This window comes from Oncorhynchus mykiss, chromosome 14 (assembly GCF_057628025.1).
Source record: "Oncorhynchus mykiss isolate SJ-2025 chromosome 14, ASM5762802v1, whole genome shotgun sequence".
Taxonomy (NCBI): domain Eukaryota; kingdom Metazoa; phylum Chordata; class Actinopteri; order Salmoniformes; family Salmonidae; genus Oncorhynchus; species Oncorhynchus mykiss.
Window position 1 is genome coordinate 37,888,902 of NC_143035.1, and position 23,531 is coordinate 37,912,432.

The following is a 23,531-nucleotide window of genomic DNA, read 5'->3' on the forward strand; positions in this document are numbered from 1 at the left end:
TTTAGGCTACTGCTACTCTCTGTATATCATATATGTATAGTCACTTTAACCACATCTACATGTACATACTACCTCAATCAGCCTGACTAACCAGTGTCTGTATGTAGCCTCGCTACTTCTATAGCCTCGCTACTGTTTATAGCCTCGCTACTGTTATTTTTCACTGTCTTTTTACTGTTGCTTTATTTATTTACTTACCTATTGTTCACCTAATACCTTTTTTGCACTTTTGGTTAGAGCCTGTAAGTAAGCACGTGACGAATCAACTTTGATATGATTTGAATGGATGAAGACAAAAGAGCTCTCCCGTAGGTGTACCAAAACATTCTAGGGCCATTTTGTCAAAAGTGAGGTTTATCAAGTTTATCAACTTTCAAAGCAGAATTATTTTCCCATTGTTCCTCAACTGTAGTTGATATAGTACTCCTTTATCCAATGTATTAAAAAAAACACCATTTCACATTTTGCTAGACAAGACCGAATCAAGCCAATCGGTCACATTTTTCAAAATCAAGTCTGAAATTTCCAAAATGGAAATTACAAATTCAAAAGCCTTTTTAAACCTCAAATACACGTTTTACATTTCCTGCATTTCCTGCATCGAAACTTCTCCTGCAACAGGGTGTATCCTTCCTGTTTGGCCCTGTCCGGGGGTGTCCTCGGATGGGGCCACAGTGTCTCCTGACCCCTCCTGTCTCAGCCTCCAGTATTTATGCTGCAGTAGTTTATGTGTCGGGGGGCTAGGGTCAGTTTGTTATATCTGGAGTACTTCTCCTGTCCTATTCGGTGTCCTGTGTGAATCTAAGTGTGCGTTCTCTAATTCTCTCCTTCTCTCTTTCTTTCTCTCTCTCGGAGGACCTGAGCCCTAGGACCATGCCCCAGGACTACCTGACATGATGACTCCTTGCTGTCCCCAGTCCACCTGGCCATGCTGCTGCTCCAGTTTCAACTGTTCTGCCTTATTATTATTCGACCATGCTGGTAATTTATGAACATTTGAACATCTTGGCCATGTCTGTTATAATCTCCACCCGGCACAGCCAGAAGAGGACTGGCCACCCCACATAGCCTGGTTCCTCTCTAGGTTTCTTGCTAGGTTTTGGCCTTTCTAGGGAGTTTTTCCTAGCCACCGTGCTTCTACACCTGCATTGCTTGCTGTTTGGGGTTTTAGGCTGGGTTTCTGTACAGCACTTTGAGATATCAGCTGATGTACGAAGGGCTATATAAATACATTTGATTTGATTTGATTTGTTCACATTAACCTGTTAGATCTCTAGGGGCGCTATTTCATTTTTGGATAAAAAACGTTCCCGTTTTAAGCGCAATATTTTGTCACGAAAAGATGCTCGACTATGCATATATATCTTGACAGTTTTGGAAAGAAAACACTCTGAAGTTTCAGAATCTGCAAAGATTTTGTCTGTAAGTGCCCCAGAACTCATTCTACAGGCGAAACCAAGATGATGCATCAACCAGGAATTAGCAGAATTTCTGAAGCTCTGTTTTCCATTGTCTACTTATATGGCTGTGATTGCGCAAGGAATGAGCCTACACTTTCTGTCGTTCGCCCAAGGTCTTAGCAGCATTGTGACGTATTTGTAGGCATATCATTGGAAGATTGACCATAAGAGACTACATTTTCCAAGTGTCCGCCTGGTGTCCTGCGTGGAATTCGGTGCGCAATTGCCAGCTGCTTTTACTTTACCATTTGATTCAGGGGAGAAACCATGTGTCCAAGAACGATGTATCAATGAAGAGATATGTGAAAAACACCTTGATGATTGATTCTAAACAACGTTTGCCATGTTTTCAGTCGATATTATGGAGTTAATTTGGAAAAAAGTTCGCGTTTTGAGGACTGAATTTTCGGGGTTTTTTTGGTAGCCAAATGTGATGTATAAAACGGAGCTATTTCTAATACACAAAGAATCTTTTTGGAAAAACTGAGCATCTGCTATCTAACTGAGAGTATCCTCATTGAAAACATCAGAAGTTCTTCAAAGGTAAATGATTTTATTTGAAGGCTTTTATGTTTTTGTTGAAATGTTGCGTGCTGGATGCTAACGCTAATGCTAACGCTAAATGCTAACGCTAAATGCTAAAGCTAGCTAGCTACTTTTACACAAATGATTGTTTTCCTATGGTTGAGAAGCATATTTTGAAAATCTGAGATGACAGTGTTGTTTACAAAAGGCTAAGCTTGAGAGATGGCATATTTATTTCATTTCATTTGCGATTTTCATGAATAGTTAACGTTGTGTTATGCTAATGAGCTTGCTGATAGATTTACACAATCCTGGATACAGGGGTTTTTTCATAGCTAAACGTGACGCAGAAAACGGAGCGATTTGTCCTAAACAAATAATCTTTCAGGAAAAACTGAACATTTGCTATCTGAGAGTCTCCTCATTGAAAACATCTGAAGTTCTTCAAAGGTAAATGATTTTATTTGAATGCTTTTCTGTTTTTTTGTGTAAATGTTGCCAGCTGAATGCTAATGCTAAATGCTACGTTAGCCATCAGTACTGTTACACAAATGCTTGTTTTGCAATGGTTGAGAAGCATATTTTGAAAATCTGAGATGACAGTGTTGTTAACAAAAGGCTAAGCTTGAGAGCTAGCATATTTATTTCATTTCATTTGCGATTTTCATGAATAGTTAACGTTGCGTTATTGTAATGAGCTTGAGTCTGTATTCACGATCCCGGATCCGGGATGGGGAGATCAGAAAGGTTAAGATCCTACCAGAAATAAAACAACAGATTTTGCCCATTAAATTTTGTTTCCTTGTAGCAAGTATGGGACATAAAACTGAAAGACAATCACCTGAAGTGTGATTCAACTCACTGCTTGTGCCCCATTTCCACTCTCCACTTCCACTTTTTTCAAACACACACAAAAAAAGTAAATGTACAACTTTAAATGGGAGATAGACTCAATGGCACTGCCCATGCTGTCACAGACGCCATAATGGCACAGATACAAAGTTGCAACCTCTTTCCATGTCCATTGAGATGCTTCTACACATTTTTAGATGTTCACAACTGATTAGGGTTCCCTGGGAAACATGGTTCCTACCATGTCACATAAGCTTTGTTTACACCTTGTGCTAACATGTATGTTTCCTTATCTGATCAGTATGATCTAATCACTATCTGATCAAGGTTTGTTGCCTGCACACATGGTATTAAAATGTGTCGCTTTGTAAACAGATTTCCTTGTATTCTAATTATTTCACAGATTTACCTTTTTTAAATAATACTTATACCATCAATATGTCTTAAAATAAATAAATAAGTCAATGGTGCTACCTGTCAATGATTTTAGGGTGGGTGTTATAATTATGATTTAAATGGTTTGACTGTCCCGATCCATTTGCACTCGTTGTCAGGAAGATGTGTCTTTTAAAACGTTTACACCTGTCTAAAAATGTGGGCATCATCAGAATGTGGACAACAACAGGTTAAAAGGACGCATGCAAGCACCAGTTATAAACGGGGCTAAAAGACACAAAGGAGACAATGAACACATTTTATTTCTAGATCTGCATTTGTGTCAAATCATGATTTTTTTTTTAATTGCCCAAAATACAAAAGTGACAACAGTACCAAACATGAAGTAAAATAATTTGATAATTTACCCAGGAAAGTACTGAAAATAGCCCATATTCATATATGTAGCCTTAGAGAAAAGCTAAATGAAAATAAATAACAGTATATTAGCCATTTCTGAGACTCACTTCGATAATTAATTTGATGATACAGCAGTAACAATACAAGGATGTAACATCTATAGAAGAGACAGGAATGCTTATTGGGGACGTGTTGCTGTGTATATTCAGCGACATATCCCTGTAATGCTTAGAGAAGATTTTATGTCGGGTGTTATTTAAGTGCTGTGGTTCACTTGGCATATCTAAAGACTTTTCTTTTGGGGTGTTGCTATAGGCCACCAAGTGCTAACATTCAGTATCTAAATAATATGTGTGAATTTCTTGATAGTGTACGTGATGTTAACAGAGAGGTCTACTTTCTTGGGGACCTGAATATTGACTGATAATCATCAAGGTGCCAGGCTCAAATAGGAAGCTCCTCACTGTAACCAGTGCCTGTAATCTGGTTCCGGTTATTAATCAACCTACCAGGGTGTTTACAAACACTACAGGAACAAGATCATCTACATGTATTGATCACATTTTTACTAATACTGTAGAACTTTGTTCTAAAGCTGTATATGTGCCCATTGGATGCAGTGATCACAATATAGTGGCTATATACAGGAAAGACAAGGTTCCAACAGCTGGGCCTTAAATAGTGTATAACAGATCATACAAAATATTTTGCTGTGACTCTTATGTGGATGATGTTAAACATATTTGTTGGTCTGATGTGATTAATGAGGAGCATCCAGACACTGCACTTGATGAATTTATCAAATTGCTTCCTCCAATTATTGATAAACATGCACCTGTTATTCCCGAAACTGACTGGATTGACGATGGATTGATGAGGAAATGAAAAACTGTATGGATGAAAGAGATGGGGCAAAGGGAGTGTCTAATAAGTCTAGCTGTACATCTGACTGGCTGACTTACTGCAAATTGAGAAATTATGTGACTAAACTCAACACAAAGAAGAAGAAACTGTGTTATGAAGCCAAGACCAATAATATAAAGAATGATGGAAATAACTTTGTAGTACTTGAAATAAAATTATGTCTAGAAAGACCGATTCAACTCAGATGAAATGGCTTATTCATCACAAAACCATTTGATGTTGCCAATTTTTTTTTAAATGTTTTTGTATTTGACCTCCTTTTTCGTGATATCCAATTGCGACCTTGTCTCATCACTGCAACTCCCCAATGGGCTTGGGAGAGGCGAAGGTCGAGTCATGCGTCCTCCAAAACATTACCCGCCAAACTACGCTTCTTAAGACCCGCCGGCTTAACCCAGAAGCCAGCCCCCCTCTATGGGACTCCAGGTCACGGCCAGGTGTGACACAGCCTGGGAACACTGCGATGCAGTGCCTTAGACCGCTGCATCACTCGGGAGGCCCTGTTGCCAATAATTTTTTATTCGTTGGCAAAGTGGGCAAACTTAGGCAGGAAATGCCAAAAACAAACAGTGAGCCATCATACTCATGCATAAAAAATAAATTATGAAAGAAAAACATTGCATTTTGTAAAGTTAGTGTGGAAAAATTGTTATTGATCAATAATGATGGAAAGCTAGCTGACACTATAGCTGTCATATTTTTAATCTGAGCCTAGAGGAAAGTATTTGTCCTAAGGCCTGGAGGGAAACCAAAGTAATTCCTCTACCCAAGAATGGTAAAGTGTCCTTTACTGGTTCTAACAGCAGACCTATCAGCTTACTACCAGCTCTTATCAAACTGTTGGGAAAAAATGGTGTTTGATGAAATACAATGCTATTTCTCTGTAGACAAATGAACAACAGACTTTCAGCATGCTTATAGAGAAGGGCACTCAATATGTACTGCACTGACACAAATGACTGATGATGTCATGCCCTGACCTTAGAGCCTTTAAATTCTCTATTTGGTAGGTCAGGGTGTGACTAGGGTGGGAAATCTGTGTTTATATTTATTTTCTTTGTTGGCTGAGTATGGTTCCCAATCAGAGGCAGCTGTCTATCGTTGTCTCTGATTGGGGATCATATTTAGGCAGCCCTTTTTCCCACCTTCTGTTGTGGGATCTTGACTTTTTGTGTTGCACTCCTAGCTTTACGTTCGTTGAGTTGTTTACCTTGGTCTTCATTTAACAACGAACATTACAGAAGCTCCCACCACCAACGGACCAAGCAGCGTGATCAGGTGGACTGGACTTGGGAGGAGATCCTGGATGGTAAAGGACCCTGGACGCAGGCCAGGAGAAAGAGGCAGCGAAAGCGAAATGGCGACGATACGAGGAGTTAGCTCAACGAAGTAAGCACGAGAGGCAGCCCCCCCCCAAAAAAATTGGGGGGCACACGGGGAGATTGGTGGAGTCAGGGTTCAGACCTGAGCCAACTCCCCATGCTTACCGTGGGGAGCGTGTGACTGGTCAGGCACCGTGTTATGCAGTGATGCGCACGGTGTCTCCAGTGAGCATTCACAGGTCGGTACGCTCTGTGCCAGCTCCCCGCATTTGCCGGGCGGAAGTTGGCATCCAGCCAGGACGGGTTGTGCCAGCTCTACGCTCGAGACCTCCAGTGTGCCTCCACGGGCCAGTGTATCCGGTGCCTGCTCCACGCACCAGGCTTCCAGTGCATCTCCCCAGTCCAGTGAGACCTGGTCCAGTTCCACGTACCAGGCCTCCAGTATGTCTCCCCAGCCTGGTAAGCCCTGTGGCAGCTCCACGCACCAGGCTTCCAGTACGTCTCCTCAGTCTGGTGAGACCTGTTCTGGCTCCACGTACGAAGCCTCCAGTGGTAATCCATGGCCCGGAGCCTCCAGGGATAATTCATGGCCCGGTACCTCCAGTGATAATCCATGGCCCGACATCTCCAGTGATGATCCATGGCCCGGAGCCTGTAGTGATGATCCATGGCACGAAGCCTCCAGTGATGATTCATGGCCCGGAGCCTGTAGTGATGATCCATGGCACGAAGCCTCCAGTGATAATCCATGGCCTGGAGCCTCCAGTGATAATCCATGGCACAAAGCCTCCAGCCTCCGTTCCCCAGTCCGGAGTCTCCAGCGATGGTCCAGAGTCTCCAGCGACTGTCCCCAGTCTGGAGCATCCAGCAACGGTCCCCAGTCTGGAGCCTCCAGCGGCGGTCCGCAGTCCGGAGTCGTCAGCGACAAGCTGCAGTCCAGAGCCTCCAGCGGGGGTTCCCAGTCCGGAGCCTCCGGCGACGATCTGCAGTCCAGATCCACGGTCCGGTTCTTCCGGCAACGTTTCGCGGTCCGGTTCCACAGAAGTGGATGGATCAGCGTAGGGAGCGGGGGCTACGTCCTGAACCAGAGCCACCACCGAGGGTAGATGCCCACCCGGACCATCCCCTATAGGTTCAGGTTTTCGGCCGGGAGTCCGCACCTTTGCGGGAGGGTACTGTCACGCCCTGACCTTAGAGATCCTGTAAATTCTCTATTTGGTAGGTCAGGGTCTGACTTGGGTGGGAAATCTATGTTAATATTTCTTTGTTGGCCGAGTATGGTTCCCAATCAGAGGCAGCTGTCTATCGTTGTCTTTGATTGGGGATCATACTTAGGTAGCCCTTTTTCCCACCTTCTGTTGTGGGATCTTGTCTTTGTGTGTTGCATGTGTTTGCACTCCTAGCTTTACGTTCGTTGAGTTGTTTATTGTTTTTGGTGGAACATTTATAATTAAAGAAAATGTACGCCTACCACGCTGCACCTTGGTCTTCATTTAACAACGGACATTACAGATGATTGGTTGAAGGAAATTGATAATAAGAAGATTGTGGGAGCTCTACTGTTAGATTTCAGTGCAGCCTTTAACATTGTTGACCATAACCTGTTATTCAGAAAATGTTTGCGTTATGGTCTTTCAACCTCTGCCATATTGCGGATTTTAGGCAAGTCAGTTAAGAACTAATTCTTATTTACAATGATGGCCTACTACGGCCAAACCCAGCCGACGCTGGGTCAATTGTGCGCCGCCCTATGGGACTCGCAATCACAGCCGGATGTGATTCAGCCTGGCTGGATTCAAACCAGGGACTGTAATGACACCTCTTGCACTGAGATGCAGTGCCTTAGACAGCTGCGCCACTCAGGATTAAGAGCTATCTATATAATAGAACTCTGAGGGTTTTTATTTAATGGAAGCCTCTCTAATGTCAAATATGTAAAGTATAGTGTACCACAGGGCAGCTCTCTAGGCCCTCTACTCTTTTCTAGTTTTACCAATGACCTGCCATTGGCATTAAACAAAGCCTGTGTGTCCGTGGATGTTTCAACCATATACACATCAGCAACTACAGCTAATGAAGTCACTGAAACCCTTTAGGAATGAGTATACAGTAATACACTGGTCCTGAACATCTCTAAAACTAAGAGCATTGCATTTGGTACAATTTATTCCTTAAGTTCTAGATCTCAGCTGAATCTGGTAATGAATGTGTGGCTGTTGAACAAGTTTTTGAGACTAAATAAACTGTCATGGTCAAACTGTCATGGTCAAAACATAGCGATTCAATGGTTGTAAAGATGGTGAGGGGTCTTTCTGTCCATAATAATGAGTTGCTCTGCTTTTATGTCATCCCACTCCAAAAAGCAAGGCTTTAGTTTTGTCTTATTTTCATTATTGTCCAGTCGTGTGGTCGAGTGCTGCAAGGAATGACCTAGTTGAGCTGCAGCTGGCCCAGAACAGAGCGGCACGTCTTGCTCTTCATTGCCAGTCTCTCTTGGCTAAGAGTTGAGGAGAGACTGACTGCATCACTTCTTCTTTTTATAAGAAACATTAATGTGTTGAAAATCCCAAATTGTTTGCATAGTCAACTTACACACAGCTCTGACACACACTTACCCCACCATACATGCCACCAGGGGTCTTTTTACAGTCCCCAAATCCAGAACAAATTCAAGAATGCGTACAGTATAATACAGAGACAGTATTGTGTGGAACTCCGTTGCTCAAATGAACCGCAAACTTGGTTTAAAAAAAAACAAACAGTTAAAGCAACACCTCACCCCACAACGCCTCTCCCCTATTTGACCTAGATAGTTTGAGTGTATGTATTGACATGTAGGCAACATGTGCCATTTTTAAATTGATGTAGTGCCATCCTTGAGCTGTTCTTGTCTATTAATATTCTGTTTAATGTCATGTTTCATGTGTTATGTGGAGCCCAGGAAGATTAACTGCAGCTTTCGTAACAGCTAATGGGAATCCTAACGAAACATCCCAAAACAATTCTATATTGTTTAATTACAAATGAATATTAACTAGCATGCCAAAATATAAAAAGAAACACTGGAAAGATGACTGCAATTTTAGCAAACCTACTAAAATCTTTGTAGTAATGCGAAATATCAATATGATATATTTGTATATATTTTTTAAAACATGTACAAAACATTTCTAAGACTGGGTAATGACTTTGGTGTAATTCAGATATAGCTTCCAAGAAAAACAAATATTTTGGAAACTTTTTGTTAGATTTCTTTCCTTTCGAAAATAACTATATCCAGCTCACAGTTGTTGAGCAACATGAGTAACTCTCTCAAATTGTTCTGGTAGAGCGTACCCGGTATTGCACTTTGCAAACTCTTCATCTTCAGTATTATTCACAGTGATCCTTCTTCAAAACGTTTTGTCCAAGAGTAGAAATCCAGTTTAGCAACAGAGATGTAGTAAAAATAGAAAAAGTACCTTTAATTTTCAAGTGGCTAAAAGCGAGATATACATAGGAGTATAAATCGAGAAAAAATATTATGTGACAAATTATGAGACAAATATAGAATGTTGCTGAATAAATGTAAAAGTATCAATTAATAAATGTCATTTCTTTCATTGTATCATATAGAGAACATTATTGTCTGATCATTATTTTCTGATCATTATTTTCTGATAGAGCATTTTAACAGAGTAACCAGGAGAGTGTGGCAAAGTTTCCTAATATTTTTAACCACAACTAACCACTTACTTGATCTCTAGATATGGTAAAGTACGTTCTTATAATCAAAGATAAAATACTTTCAAGTGGACAATGAAAATCACTGTTAATGGAAACATTGGTTTGTGAGGAATGCAGTAGAGGTTTGTCTTTACAGTAGAAAAACTGATGGAAAAACATTCTCAGTGGTGACATCAGTGGTGACATCATATCATGTGTTCCGTGTGCCATTCCAGGGGGTTGTAGAGAGTTGTAGTCCTTAAGGTATTCTCACAACTACAACACAGGCTCCAGCCCTTCCAATGTTGAGATTGACCTCCTGTTGGAGACATACATTAAAGGGTAATGAAAGGTCATTCAGTCCGTCTTAAAAAAAAATATTACAGAATGGAAATTAAAGGTTGTGCCTGGCTATTGGATTTCTGGGTCGAAAAGCATTCTAAGAAGATCTAAGGAATGATTCAAGTTACCTCTGTCCATTCATTGTTTTGTGCATCATAGGACTCAACACTGTTCAGGTAGGACGTTCCATCGTATCCTCCGACAGCATATAGCCTGTCTCCTAGCAGACAGATACCTACAGCATCTCTGGGGACACTCAGAGAGGACACCGTGGTCCATGTGTCTGTTTTGGGATCATACCTGCAGTGACAGAGAGGAAATACAAGGATGAAGAGAAATACCCGAAGAAGAGTAGTGAGCACTGGGATATTTAAGAGATACAGAACAAAGATTAAGCTTGTCCATGGATGAATTCAACAATATATTTTGAGTGGGAGAAAATATTTTGTTGTATTTTTTTAAAATAAATAAACTTTTTTTAATGACATTTTCTGTTTAATTGTTTTGACATGATGGTATTCTGTTCATTGATAGGGTTACATGCAGTGTGTATCAGATACAGGTTGATTTTTACAGAACAGCCAGCAGGGGGTAGCAGAAGCCAGATAATCACACTGCTAAAACCAGCTCCAATGGAAACAATGACGTGTCTTGGGTTTGACCTGTACAAGCAGACAGACAGAGATAATGGCTGTGTTCAAGAGGATCAAACCTGTAATGTGCCTGGGGGTAAATTGTGACTGATCTACAAATAATAATGAGTAGTTATTTATGACGCAAGGTTTTTTGTAGATCTGTCAGTCGGTAGTCGGCCTGCGATGTGGAACAATCTCAATGTCTGCGTTTGACACTGCAGCCAACTTTGAAGGCAAGTTGAGACTGACTGATCTACAAATCACCTTGCATCATAAATAACTACTCACTATTCCTTTGTAGATCAATCATCCAATCACAATTTACCCATGATACATCACGGTTTTGATGCTATCGAACACGGCCAATGCCTCACCTCAAGGGACATAACAAGACACACACCCAACTCCTTGTTTCTATATGCATAGCTATACTTCACCCTTATAAAATCTAACAAGACACGATGTTGAGTTTTTTACTCTAGTACAGTACAGGGATAGGCTACATTCCAATTCTAGTACAGTACTGGGATAGGCTACATCACAATTCTAGTACAGTAATGGGATAGGCTACTTCCCAATTCTAGTACACTACTGAGATAGGTCACATCCCAATTCTAGTACACTACTGAGATAGGCCACATCCCAATTCTAGTACACTACTGAGATAGGCCACATCCCAATTCTAGTACAGTACTGAGATAGGCCACATCCCAAATCTAGTACAGTACTGAGATAGGCTGCATCTCAATTATCTGCACGTCTCCCAAAAGTGTGCACTTACATCTCTGTCATGGATTCAAAAGCATTGGATTGGTGTAAGCCTGGGCTAAAGGGAGTTTTCACATTGTTAAATGCATTTTGGGAAGTGTGCAACTCCCAAGAATCTATACGCAGCCATATTGTAGAACAGAGCTATGATTGGTTGTCTTCCTCTCTACACAGTCTGATAGCCTGGGACAGTGGTTGTTTACCTCTCTACACAGTCTGAGAGTCTTGGACAGTGGTTGTTTACCTCTCTACACAGTCTGGGACAGTGGTTGTTTACCTCTCTACACAGTCTGTTAGTCTGGGACAGTGGTTGTTTACCTCTCTACACAGTATGTTAGTCTGGGACAGTGGTTGTTTACCTATCTACACAGTCTGTTAGTCTGGGACAGTGGTTGTTGACCTCTCTACACAGTCTGTTAGTCTGGGACAGTGGTTGTTCACCTCTCTACACAGTCTGTTAGTCTGGGACAGTTGTTGTTCACCTCTCTACACAGTCTGTTAGTCTGGGACAGTGGTTGTTTACCTATCTACACAGTCTGTTAGTCTGGGACAGTGGTTGTTTACCTCTCTACACAGTCTGTTAGTCTGGGACAGTGGTTGTTTACCTCTCTACACAGTCTGGGACAGTGGTTGTTTACCTCTCTACACAGTCTGGGACAGTGGTTGTTTACCTCTCTACACAGTCTGGGACAGTGGTTGTTTACCTCTCTACACAGTCTGGGACAGTGGTTGTTTACCTCTACACCTCTACACAGTCTGATAGCCTGGGACAGTGGTTGTTTACCTCTCTACACAGTCTGGGACAGTGGTTGTTTACCTCTCTACACAGTCTGGGACAGTTGTTGTTTACCTCTCTACACAGTCTGTTAGTCTGGGACAGTGGTTGTTTACCTATCTACACAGTCTGTTAGTCTGGGACAGTGGTTGTTTACCTCTCTACACAGTCTGGGACAGTGGTTGTCTTCCTCTCTACACAGTCTGTTAGTCTGGGACAGTTGTTGTTTACCTCTCTACACAGTCTGGGACAGTGGTTGTTTACCTCTCTACACAGTCTGTTAGTCTGGGACAGTGGTTGTTTACCTCTCTACACAGTCTGGGACAGTGGTTGTTTACCTCTCTACACAGTATGTTAGTCTGGGACTGTGGTTGTTTACCTCTCTACACAGTCTGTTAGCCTGGGACAGTGGTTGTTTACCTCTCTACACAGCCTGGGACAGTGGTTGTCTACCTCTCTACACAGTCTGAGAGTCTGGGACAGTGGTTGTCTACCTCTCCACAGTCTGATAGCCTCTGACAGTGGTTGTTTACCTCTCTACACAGTCTGTTAGTCTGGGACAGTGGTTGTTTACCTCTCTACACAGTCTGTTAGCCTGGAGCAGTGGTTGGACGCCGGGGCATCATGACCACCCACAGCATAGAGGAAGCTGTTGTACGTGGCCACACCCACCCCTCCTCTCCGCTTCGCCATGGGGGCACACATACTCCACTTGTTGGTGTGTGGATCAAAGCATTCCATCGACCGCAGACACGAGCTCCCATCCCGACCGCCAACTGCAAACAATCTGTAAGGACAATAAAAGTGTTACAAATCGTATTTTGGATGTTGCTCAGATATGAAATCTTCTTTTAAGGGAGGGAAAATCTCAGGCGTCCTTAGCAGAGAGGAATGGAGGGTTAAAGGAAACATCTTCCTTCCTTGTTGTCTATTTTTTGTTACCCAGATTCGGGAAGACAATCTAAAAAGGGTTTTATAGAGTGAAAACACACTGCACAACGGTCCGTTGTTGTGTGGCGTTATGTAACGTAGAGCTGTGGTAGTCTAGGCCCAGGCTTACACACGTAGAAAAGCATTCTTGTTTTAATACGAAGGCTAGGCATTCGCCAAAATGTGTTACATAAGAAGAAGCAGAACTATTTTGTCCTGTTGTGCTGGTTATCAGCTTCTAAGTGTGTAAGAAATTCTCCTTTTCATGTTGTGCGTTATGTCAAAAATAAAGCTTGTGATTTAGTAACAACTGATACTGTATGCCGTCATAATGTTTTAGTACAGCCACTTACTTCCCGTTGAGTGCGGTGACTCCCATGGTGCTGCGTGGGGTGGACATGCTGGCCACGTAGTTCCACTGTCTAGCCTGGGGGTCCCACCTCTCCACCGTATTCAGGTAACTCCATCCATCATGGCCGCCTACTGCATACATGGGGCCCTCCAACACTGTTATACCTGGAGAGTTACACAGAGGAGGGAACCATCAACCAGAGCCTACACTGTGTGTGTGTGTGTGTGTGTGTGTGTGTGTGTGTGTGTGTGTGTGTGTGTGTGTGTGTGTGTGTGTGTGTGTGTGTCTCAACCAGAGCCTACTGTGTGTGTGTGTGTGTGTGTGTGTGTGTGTGTGTGTGTGTGTGTGTGTGTCTCAACCAGAGCCTACTGTGTGTGTGTGTGTGTGTGTGTGTGTGTGTGTGTGTGTGTGTGTCAACCAGAGCCTACTGTGTGTGTGTGTCTCAACCAGAGCCTACAGTGTGTGTGTGTGTGTGTGTGTGTGTGTGTGTGTGTGTGTGTGTGTGTGTGGCTCAACCAGAGGCATCAACCATGATGCTCATTTTAGAACAGCTAAAGTGCTGTTGGATGAGTCACCGTTGTGTGGAACTGTCTGAATGTAGGCTATTCTATTCTCCAAACAGACCTGGGTTCAAATACCATTTGAAATCATTTCAAATACGTTATTTCCACTTGATTAAGCTTGCTTGGCTTAATGGAACCAATAGAATAATCCCAAAACTACAAACTCTGCACACCCAGAACCAGGCAGAACCAGGCAGGCTAGGGCAAACTTAGTATTTGAACGATTTGAAATAGTACTTGAACCCAGGTCTGTTGTCCAAACAGGATGGATATAAAACACTGTTAATCCTGCTATTGCTGGGGTCACTGAGGAAAGTGATTTTCCAACAACAATGAATAGGAAGTTACTGTACAACACAATAGATAGATTTATCCAGAGCATTCGGAAAGTATTCAGACCCCTTGACTTTTAAACACATTTTGTTAATGTTACAGCCTTATTTTAAAATTGATTAAATTGTTATTTTTTCCATCAATCTATGCACAATACCCCATAATGACAAAGTGAAAACAGATTTTTAGAAATTTTAGAAAGAAAAAAAATAGCATATTTACATAAGTTTTCAAACTATTTGCTATGAGAGTCGAAATTGAGCTGCGGTGCATCCTGTTTCCATTGATCATACTTGAGATGTTTCTACAACTTGATTGGAGTTCACCTGTGGAAAATTAAATAGATTTTACATGATGTGGAAAGGCCCACAGTTGACAGTGCATGTCAGAGCAAAAACCAAGCCATGAGGTGGAAGGACTTTTCCATAGAGCTCGAGACAGGATTGTGCCTAGTACCCGATCTAGGGAAGGGTACCAAAGCATTTCTGCAGCATTGAAGGTCCCGAAGAACATCATCATTCTTCATCATCATCATTCTTCATCATCAGCCTCCATCATTCTAAAATGAAAGAAGTTTGGAACCACCATGACTCTTCCTAGAGCTGGCTGCCCAGCCATGCTGAGCAATCAGGGAAGAAGGGTCTGTTTATTTTACTAGGCAAGTCAGTTAAGAACAAATTCTTATTTCCAATTACAGCCTAGGAACAGTGAGTTCCTAGTAGTTCCTAGTAGAGTTCCTATGGTAGAGTGGTCAGACGGAAGCCACTCCTCAGTATACAGCCCGCTTGGAGTTTGCCAAAAGGCACATGAAGGACTCTCAGACCATGATAAACAAGATTCTCTGGTCTGATGAATCCAAGATTGAATGCCAATGTCTGGAGAAAACCTGGCACCAAACCTTCAGTGAAGGATGGTGGTGGCAGTAGTACGCCTGATTACCAACAATGAAGAGACAGCCTACAGGGGTGGAGGTGAGGGCCCTGGAAGAGTGGTGCCAGGAAAATATACTCTCACTCAACATCAATTAAACAAAGGAGCTGATCGTGCACTTCAGGAAACAGCAGAGGGAGCACCCACCTATCCACATCAACAGGGACCATGTTGGAGAAGGTGGAATGCTTCAAGTTCTTTGGGTACACATCACTGACAAACTGAAATGGTCCACCCACACAGACAGTGTGGTGAAGAAGGCGCAACAGTGCCTCTTCAACCTCAAGGAGACTGAAGAAATTTGGCTTGGCACCTAAAACCCTCACAAACTTTTACAGATGCACAATTGAGAGCATCCTGTCGGGCTGTATCACTGCCTGGTACGGCAACTGCACCGCCCACAACTGCAGGGCTCTCCAGAGGGTGGTGAGGTCTGCCCAACGTATCACCGGTGGCAAACTACCTGCCCCCAGGACACCTACAGCACTCGATGTCACAGGAAGTCCAAAAAGTTGATCAAGGACAACAACCACCCGAGCCACTGCCTGTTCACCCAGCTATCATTCAGAAGGCGATGTCAGTACAGGTGCAGCAAATCTTTGACCGAGAGACTGAAAAAAATCTCAAGGCCGTCAGACTGTTAAATAGCCAGCACTAGCACCTTAGACGCTGCTGCCCTATGTACATAGACTTTAAATCACTGGCCGCTTTAATAATGTTTACATATCTTGAATTACTCATGTCATGTGTATATACTGTATTCTATTCTATTCCACTGTATTTTAGTCTATGCCGCTCTGACTTTGCTCGTCCAAATGTTTATACATTTTTGATTCCCTTCCTTTAGATTTGTATGTGTATTGTTGTGAAATTGTTAGATGTGACTTGTTAGATATTACTACACTGTTGGAGCAAGAAACACAAGCATTTCGCTACACCCGCAATAACATCTGCTAAACATGTGTATGTGACCAACAACATTTGATTTGATTTGATCGTGCTATGGGGATATTTTTCAGCTGCAGGGAAACTAGTCAGGATCGAGGGAAAAACTTGAACCCAATCGAACATCTCTGGAGAGACCTGAAAATACCTGTTCAGCAACTCTCCCCATACAACATGATAGCGTTTGAGAGGAGACTAGTCAGGATCGAGGGAAAGATGAACAGAGGAAAATATATACAGTGGGGCAAAAAAGTATTTAGTCAGCCACCAATTGTGCAAGTTCTCCCACTTAAAAAGATGAAAGAGGCCTGTAATTTTCATCATAGGTACACTACAACTATGACAGACGAAATTAGAAAAAAAATCCAGAAAATCACATTGTAGGATTTTTAATGAATTTATTTGCAAATTATGGTGGAAAATAAGTATTTGGTCAATAACAAAAGTTTATCTCAATACTTTGTTATATACCCTTTGTTGTCAATGACAGAGGTCAAACGTTTTCTGTAAGTCTTCACAAGGTTTTCACACATTGTTGCTGGTATTTTGGCCCATTCCTCCATGCAGGCCTCTTTCTTCCTTTTAAGTGGGAGAACTTGCACAATTGGTGGCTGACTAAATACTTTTTTGCCCCACTGTAGATCCTTGATGAAAACCTGCTCCAGAGCGCTCAGGACCTCCAAATGGGGCGGAGGTTCAACTTCCAACAGGACAACAACCCTAAGCACACAGCCAAGACAACACAGGAGTGGCTTTGGGACAAGTCTCTGTATGTCCTTGTGACCCAACCAGAGCCCGGACATGAACCAGATTTAACATCCCTGGAGAGACCTGAAAATAGCTGTGCAGCGATGCTCCCCATCCAACCTGACAGAGCTTGAGATAATCTGCAGAGAAGAATGGGAGAAGCTCCCCAAATACAGGTGTGAAAAGCTCTCCAAATACATGTTTGCCAAGCTTGCAGCGTCATACCCAAGAAGACTCAAGTCTGTAATCCCTGCCATAGTTGCTTCAACAAAGTGCTGAGTAAAGAGTCTGAATACTTATGGAAATGTTCTATTTCAGTTGGCTGTTTTTTTATAAATTTGCAAACATTTCTAAAAACCCGTTTTTGCTTTGTCATTTTGGGTTATTGTGTGTAGATTGATTAGTGAAAACAAACTACTCCATTTCAGAATAAGGCTGTAGGTGAACAATATTTGGAAAAAGTCAAGGGGTCTGAAAACTTTCTGAATGCACTGTATATATTTGTCTGATAATGTTCTGGTTTAGGGCACAACATTATTCTAAAGGAACATCGGGTATAAAACATTCTACATTCTGTACGAATTACGTTAAACCGAAATAGTAATTTTAATTAAACCAGTTGTGGTTGATTTGACATGTGAAAAAGTCGTTCCCTTCTTTTCCATAGCCAGCAGCACATGCAGCTCCTCACATCTTCACAGGAAAACCGTGCTCACCACAAGCAAAGTATAAGAGCTATCTGCTACAGCCCCGATGAAAGGAGACCCGGTAATACTATTCACTGTAACCTCTGGGGGAAACATGTTCACCCATAGCTCATAAATGTCAACCACACATCTCACAGACGAGTGAGATGAATACTTGACTAGAGATCCTCAGTACACAGGCATAGACCAATTCCAACTGTGAATCAAGCCATTCCTGATATGAAACGTATGAGAAAAGAGAAAATCAGAGCAGGCGTACGGTAGTCTGCCAAGGTGTTATATAGGAATAGTGTAAGTGAGAGAGAGTGAAAGAGAGAGAGAGGGAGGCAGAGAGAGAGAGAGAGGTAGAGAGAGAGAGAGGGGCAGAGAGAGAGACAGAGAGAGACAAAGAGAGACAGAGAGAGAGAGAGAGAGACTCTTTAGGTAGGTACACCTGCAGCTCACCCCTTGGCAGCAGTACTGTAGTCTACTTCATCACCGACCTCAACCCAGAGTCTCTCAGAGCCTTCACAGTAAAATCACAGTGTATCTGAGAAGAGAACCCAACCATGACGCATCACGGCCCAATAAATTGCATGGTACTAAACAGGCCTATAGATATAGAGTGCAAACAGTACAGAAATCTACCAAAAAGCAAATTAGTAGCCAAAAAATACACAACAAATGGACAAGGTTTTAGCCTTAACATTCTCCAACAGCAACAAAGGTGTACATTTGGTCGTTTGAAACATAAACTTTATATTTGACAAATTAGCCTCCTTGGCTAATCGAAAGAAACATAAGAGTAAACCAAAAATAACAGATAATGAAAAATGGTCTGATAATGATTGGAGAAATCTAAGGAAATCATTGAGAAATATATCTAATCAAAAACACAGAGAACCAGACAACAAAAATCTACCCCTTCAACATGGGGAAACACTGAAGCAATACAAACACACCAGATTTCTTCTCTCAGGGACGTGGAGTGAAACAGGGCTGTCCAACAAGTCCAACACTATTTAACATCTACATTAATGAATTAACAACAAGCAAAGAGACTTCTTCTCTCAGGGACGGGGAGTGAAACAGGGCTGTCCAACAAGTCCAACACTATTTAACATCTACATTAATGAATTAACAACAAGCAAACAGACTTCTTCTCTCAGGGACGGGGAGTGAAACAGGGCTGTCCAACAAGTCCAACACTATTTAACATCTACATTAATGAATTAACAACAAGCAAACAGACTTCTTCTCTCAGGGACGGGGAGTGAAACAGGGCTGTCCAACAAGTCCAACACTATTTAACATCTACATTAATGAACTGGCAAAAACATTAGACAAATCGGCAGCACCTGGTATCACCCTATACAACACTGAAATCAAGTGTCTGCTGTACACAGAAGACCTGGTGCTGCTGTCTCCCACTAAGGAGGGTGTGCTGTACACAGATGACCTGGTGCTGCTGTCTCCCACTAAGGAGGGTGTGCTGTACGCAGATGACCTGATGCTGCTGTCTCCCACTAAGGAGGGTGTGCTGTACGCAGATGACCTGATGCTACTGTCTCCCACTAAGGAGGGTGTGCTGTACGCAGATGACCTGATGCTACTGTCTCCCACTAAGGAGGGTGTGCTGTACGCAGATGACCTGATGCTACTGTCTCCCACTAAGGAGGGTGTGCTGTACACAGATGACCTGATGCTACTGTCTCCCACTAAGGAGGGTGTGCTGTACGCAGATGACCTGATGCTACTGTCTCCCACTAAGGAGGGTGTGCTGTACGCAGATGACCTGATGCTACTGTCTCCCACTAAGGAGTGTGTGCTGTACGCAGATGACCTGGTGCTGCTGTCTCCCACTAAGGAGGGGTTACAGAAGCACCTAGATCATCTGCACAGGTTCTGTCAGACCTGGGCTCTGACTGTTAATCACAGGTTCTGTCAGACCTGGGCTCTGACCATTAATCTAAAAAAAAATGAATAGATTGATATTCCAAAAAATGTCTGTAATTCAGGATGACAAATATAAATTCTATTTGGACACAGTTCTATTAGAACACACCAAAAACTATACATATCTAGGACTAAATATCAGTAACACAGGTAGCTTTCACATGGCTGTGAAGGAGCTGAGAGACAAAGCAAGAAGAGCATTCTATGCCGTTAAAAGGAACATTAAAATCAAAATTCCAATTAGAATCTGGCTCAAAATGTTTCAATCAGTTATAGAATCAATTGCTCTATATGGCAGTGAAGTATGGGGTCCACTCTCTAACAGTGAATTTGCCAAATGGGACAAGCATCCAATCAAAATACTGCATGCAGAGTTTTTGCAAAACTGTATTGCAAGTGCAAAGAAAAACTCAAAATAATGCATGTAGAGCAGAATTGGGCCGATACCCCCTCTTTATTCGAATAGAAAAAAGGGCCATCAATTTTTACAACCATCTAAAAACAAGTTACCCCAAAATATTCCATCACACAGCTCTACAATGTCAAGAGATGAAACAAGAGAAGAGTCCCCTCAGCCAGCTGGTTCTGAGGCTCAGTTCACTAACCCAAACCAACCCCATAGAGCCTCAGGACAGCACTCAGCCAGCTGGTTCTGAGGCTCAGTTCACTAACTCAAACCAACCCGATAGAGCCTCAGGACAGCACTCAGCCAGCTGGTTCTGAGGCTCAGTTCACTAACCCAAACCAACCCCATAGAGCCTCAGGACAGCACTCAGCCAGCTGGTTCTGAGGCTCAGTTCACTAACCCAAACCAACCCTATAGAGCCTCAGGACAGCACTCAGCCAGCTGGTTCTGAGGCTCAGTTCACTAACCCAAACCAACCCTATAGAGCCTCAGGACAGCACTCAGCCAGCTGGTTCTGAGGCTCAGTTCACTAACTCAAACCAACCCCATAGAGCCTCAGGACAGCACTCAGCCAGCTGGTTCTGAGGCTCAGTTCACTAACCCAAACCAACCCCATAGAGCCTCAGGACAGCACTCAGCCAGCTGGTTCTGAGGCTCAGTTCACTAACTCAAACCAACCCCATAGAGCCTCAGGACAGCACTCAGCCAGCTGGTTCTGAGGCTCAGTTCACTAACCCAAACCAACCCCATAGAGCCTCAGGACAGCACTCAGCCAGCTGGTTCTGAGGCTCAGTTCACTAACTCAAACCAACCCCATAGAGCCTCAGGACAGCACTCAGCCAGCTGGTTCTGAGGCTCAGTTCACTAACCCAAACCAACCCCATAGAGCCTCAGGACAGCACTCAGCCAGCTGGTTCTGAGGCTCAGTTCACTAACCCAAACCAACCCCATAGAGCCTCAGGACAGCACTCAGCCAGCTGGTTCTGAGGCTCAGTTCACTAACCCAAACCAACCCCATAGAGCCTCAGGACAGCACTCAGCCAGCTGGTTCTGAGGCTCAGTTCACTAACCCAAACCAACCCCATAGAGCCTCAGGACAGCACTCAGCCAGCTGGTTCTGAGGCTCAGTTCACTAACCCAAACCAACCCCATAGAGCCTCAGGACAGCACTCAGCCAGCTGGTTCTGAGGCTCAGTTCACTAACTCAAACCAACCCCATAGAGCCTCAGGACAGCACTCAGCCAGCTGGTTCTGAGGCTCAGTTCACTAACCCAAACCAACCCCATAGAGCCTCAGGACAGCACTCAGGCAGCTGGTTCTGAGGCTCAGTTCACTAACCCAAACCAACCCCATAGAGCCTCAGGACAGCACTCAGCCAGCTGGTTCTGAGGCTCAGTTCACTAACTCAAACCAACCCCATAGAGCCTCAGGACAGCACTCAGCCAGCTGGTTCTGAGGCTCAGTTCACTAACCCAAACCAACCCCATAGAGCCTCAGGACAGCACTCAGCCAGCTGGTTCTGAGGCTCAGTTCACTAACCCAAACCAACCCCATAGAGCCTCAGGACAGCACTCAGCCAGCTGGTTCTGAGGCTCAGTTCACTAACCCAAACCAACCCCATAGAGCCTCAGGACAGCACTCAGCCAGCTGGTTCTGAGGCTCAGTTCACTAACCCAAACCAACCCCATAGAGCCTCAGGACAGCACACAGAACATCTGGCCCAACCAAATCATCACAAAACAAAAAGAAACATATATCACCTATTGGAAAGACACCACAAAAAATCTAAGTAACTTCAATGCTGTTTGTGTCTAAACAGACAGTACATGGTGGCAGACTATCTGACCACTGTGACTGATAGAAAACTGAGGAAAACACTGACTAGGTGCAGACTCAGTGAGCACAGTCTGGCTATAGAGACCGGTCGTCACAGACAAACCTGGCTGCCCAGAGAGGACAGTCTGGCTATAGAGACCAGTCGTCACAGACAAACCTGGCTGCCCAGAGAGGACAGTCTGGCTATAGAGACCGGTCGTCACAGACAAACCTGGCTGCCCAGAGAGGACAGTCTGGCTATAGAGACCGGTCGTCACAGACAAACCTGGCTGCCCAGAGAGGACAGTCTGGCTATAGAGACCAGTCGTCACAGACAAACCTGGCTGCCCAGAGAGGACAGTCTGGCTATAGAGACCGGTCGTCACAGACAAACATGGCTGCCCAGAGAGGACAGTCTGGCAAAGAATTTTAAACTATAAAAGATAAAGAAAAAATCTAATATTTATTTATTGAAAGCCAAAATGTGCAGTTTTGGTTGGCAAATATATGTCATCCTGCAACAACCTGAGGGACAGCCAGTGACAGCCAGTGACAATGTAATAATGGTTTTCATATCATGTCATGTTGCTTCTCGGTCAGGTTGTGACTGCTCTACTACTATTGCCTTAATCTATTATCCACTACTACTATTATTATTGCTGTTGGTCCCACCATTTTTGTTATATGTATACCTTGACAATGTCGAATAGAGAGAGAGAGAGAGAGAGAGAGAGAGAGAGATAGAGATAGAGATAGAGATAGAGATAGAGATAGAGATAGAGATAGAGATAGAGATAGAGAGAGAGAGAGAGAGAGAGAGAGAGAGAGAGAGAGAGAGAGAGAGAGAGAGAGAGAGAGAGACAACTGAAGGGAGGTTTGATCTTACTGTCTTGTGGTGCAGAGACGAATGTCTACTGTCCTGTACCACAAAAGCCTGGGCCTCGAGTAGAGACAGTACAACACATACTGTATCTGCTGTGCTTGTGCTGCAATAGTGTAGGTATAAAATGTAATAATAATTGGAAAAAAAACTGTAAACCCACCGAGTCCGTGTCTGTGTGTAGACATAGGAGGCATGGTGGACCAGACTTTGTTTAAAGGGTTGTAACACTCCACCATGTTGGAAGTCTTCAGCCCGTCTCGCCCCCCCACCACGTACAGCTTGTCGTCGATCACTGCCACCCCGAACTGCAGCCTCCGGCCGTTCATCATCCCCACCTGGATCCATGTGTTGGTCCGCAGGTCATACTTCTCTATGGTTGTAGATCCTATAGGAACACACAAGGAGATCTATAGATCCTATAGGAACTGACAATGAGATCTATAGATCCTAAAGGAACCGACAATGGGATCTATAGATCCTATAGGTACAGACAAGGATATCTATAGATCCTATAGGAAGAGACAAGGAGATCTATAGATCCTATAGGAACAGCCAATAAGATCTATAGATCCTATAGGAACAGACAAGGGGATCTATAGATCCTATAGGAACAGACAAGGAGATCTTTAGATCCTATAGGAACAGACAAGGAGATCTATAGATCCTATAGGAACAGACAATAAGATCTATAGATCCTATAGGAAGAGACAATGAGATCTATAGATCCAATAAGAACAGACACGGAGACCTATAGATCCTATAGGAACAGACAAGGAGATCTATAGATCCAATAAGAACAGACAAGGAGATCTATAGATCCTATAGGAACAGAGGTTGATGCTGACGACTTCAGGTGATCCTTTTTAGAGTTTTAGCGTTGAA

General features: G+C 43.2%; 1 long non-coding RNA gene and 1 pseudogene across 3 annotated transcripts in view; one reads left to right on the forward strand and one right to left on the reverse strand.

Annotated features, from left to right (window-relative positions):
- Positions 1 to 1,926: 1,926 nt before the first annotated feature.
- The window catches only part of LOC149978360 (uncharacterized), a 441,331-nt gene continuing 419,726 nt past the window's right edge, over positions 1,927 to 23,531 (forward strand). For both annotated transcript variants that reach the window (XR_016486385.1, XR_016486386.1), the window contains exons 1-2: positions 1,927 to 2,003; positions 2,374 to 2,435. This is a non-coding gene — a long non-coding RNA (uncharacterized LOC149978360). The remainder of the gene's footprint in view (positions 2,004 to 2,373; positions 2,436 to 23,531) is intronic.
- LOC110489226 (kelch-like protein 4) overlaps positions 9,317 to 23,531 on the reverse strand; it is a 40,781-nt pseudogene continuing 26,566 nt past the window's right edge. The window contains exons 7-11 of the transcript XR_016486383.1: positions 22,810 to 23,034; positions 13,387 to 13,549; positions 12,678 to 12,890; positions 10,054 to 10,225; positions 9,317 to 9,902 (exon numbers count right to left, since the gene is read on the reverse strand). The product of XR_016486383.1 is annotated as a kelch-like protein 4 (transcript). The remainder of the gene's footprint in view (positions 9,903 to 10,053; positions 10,226 to 12,677; positions 12,891 to 13,386; positions 13,550 to 22,809; positions 23,035 to 23,531) is intronic.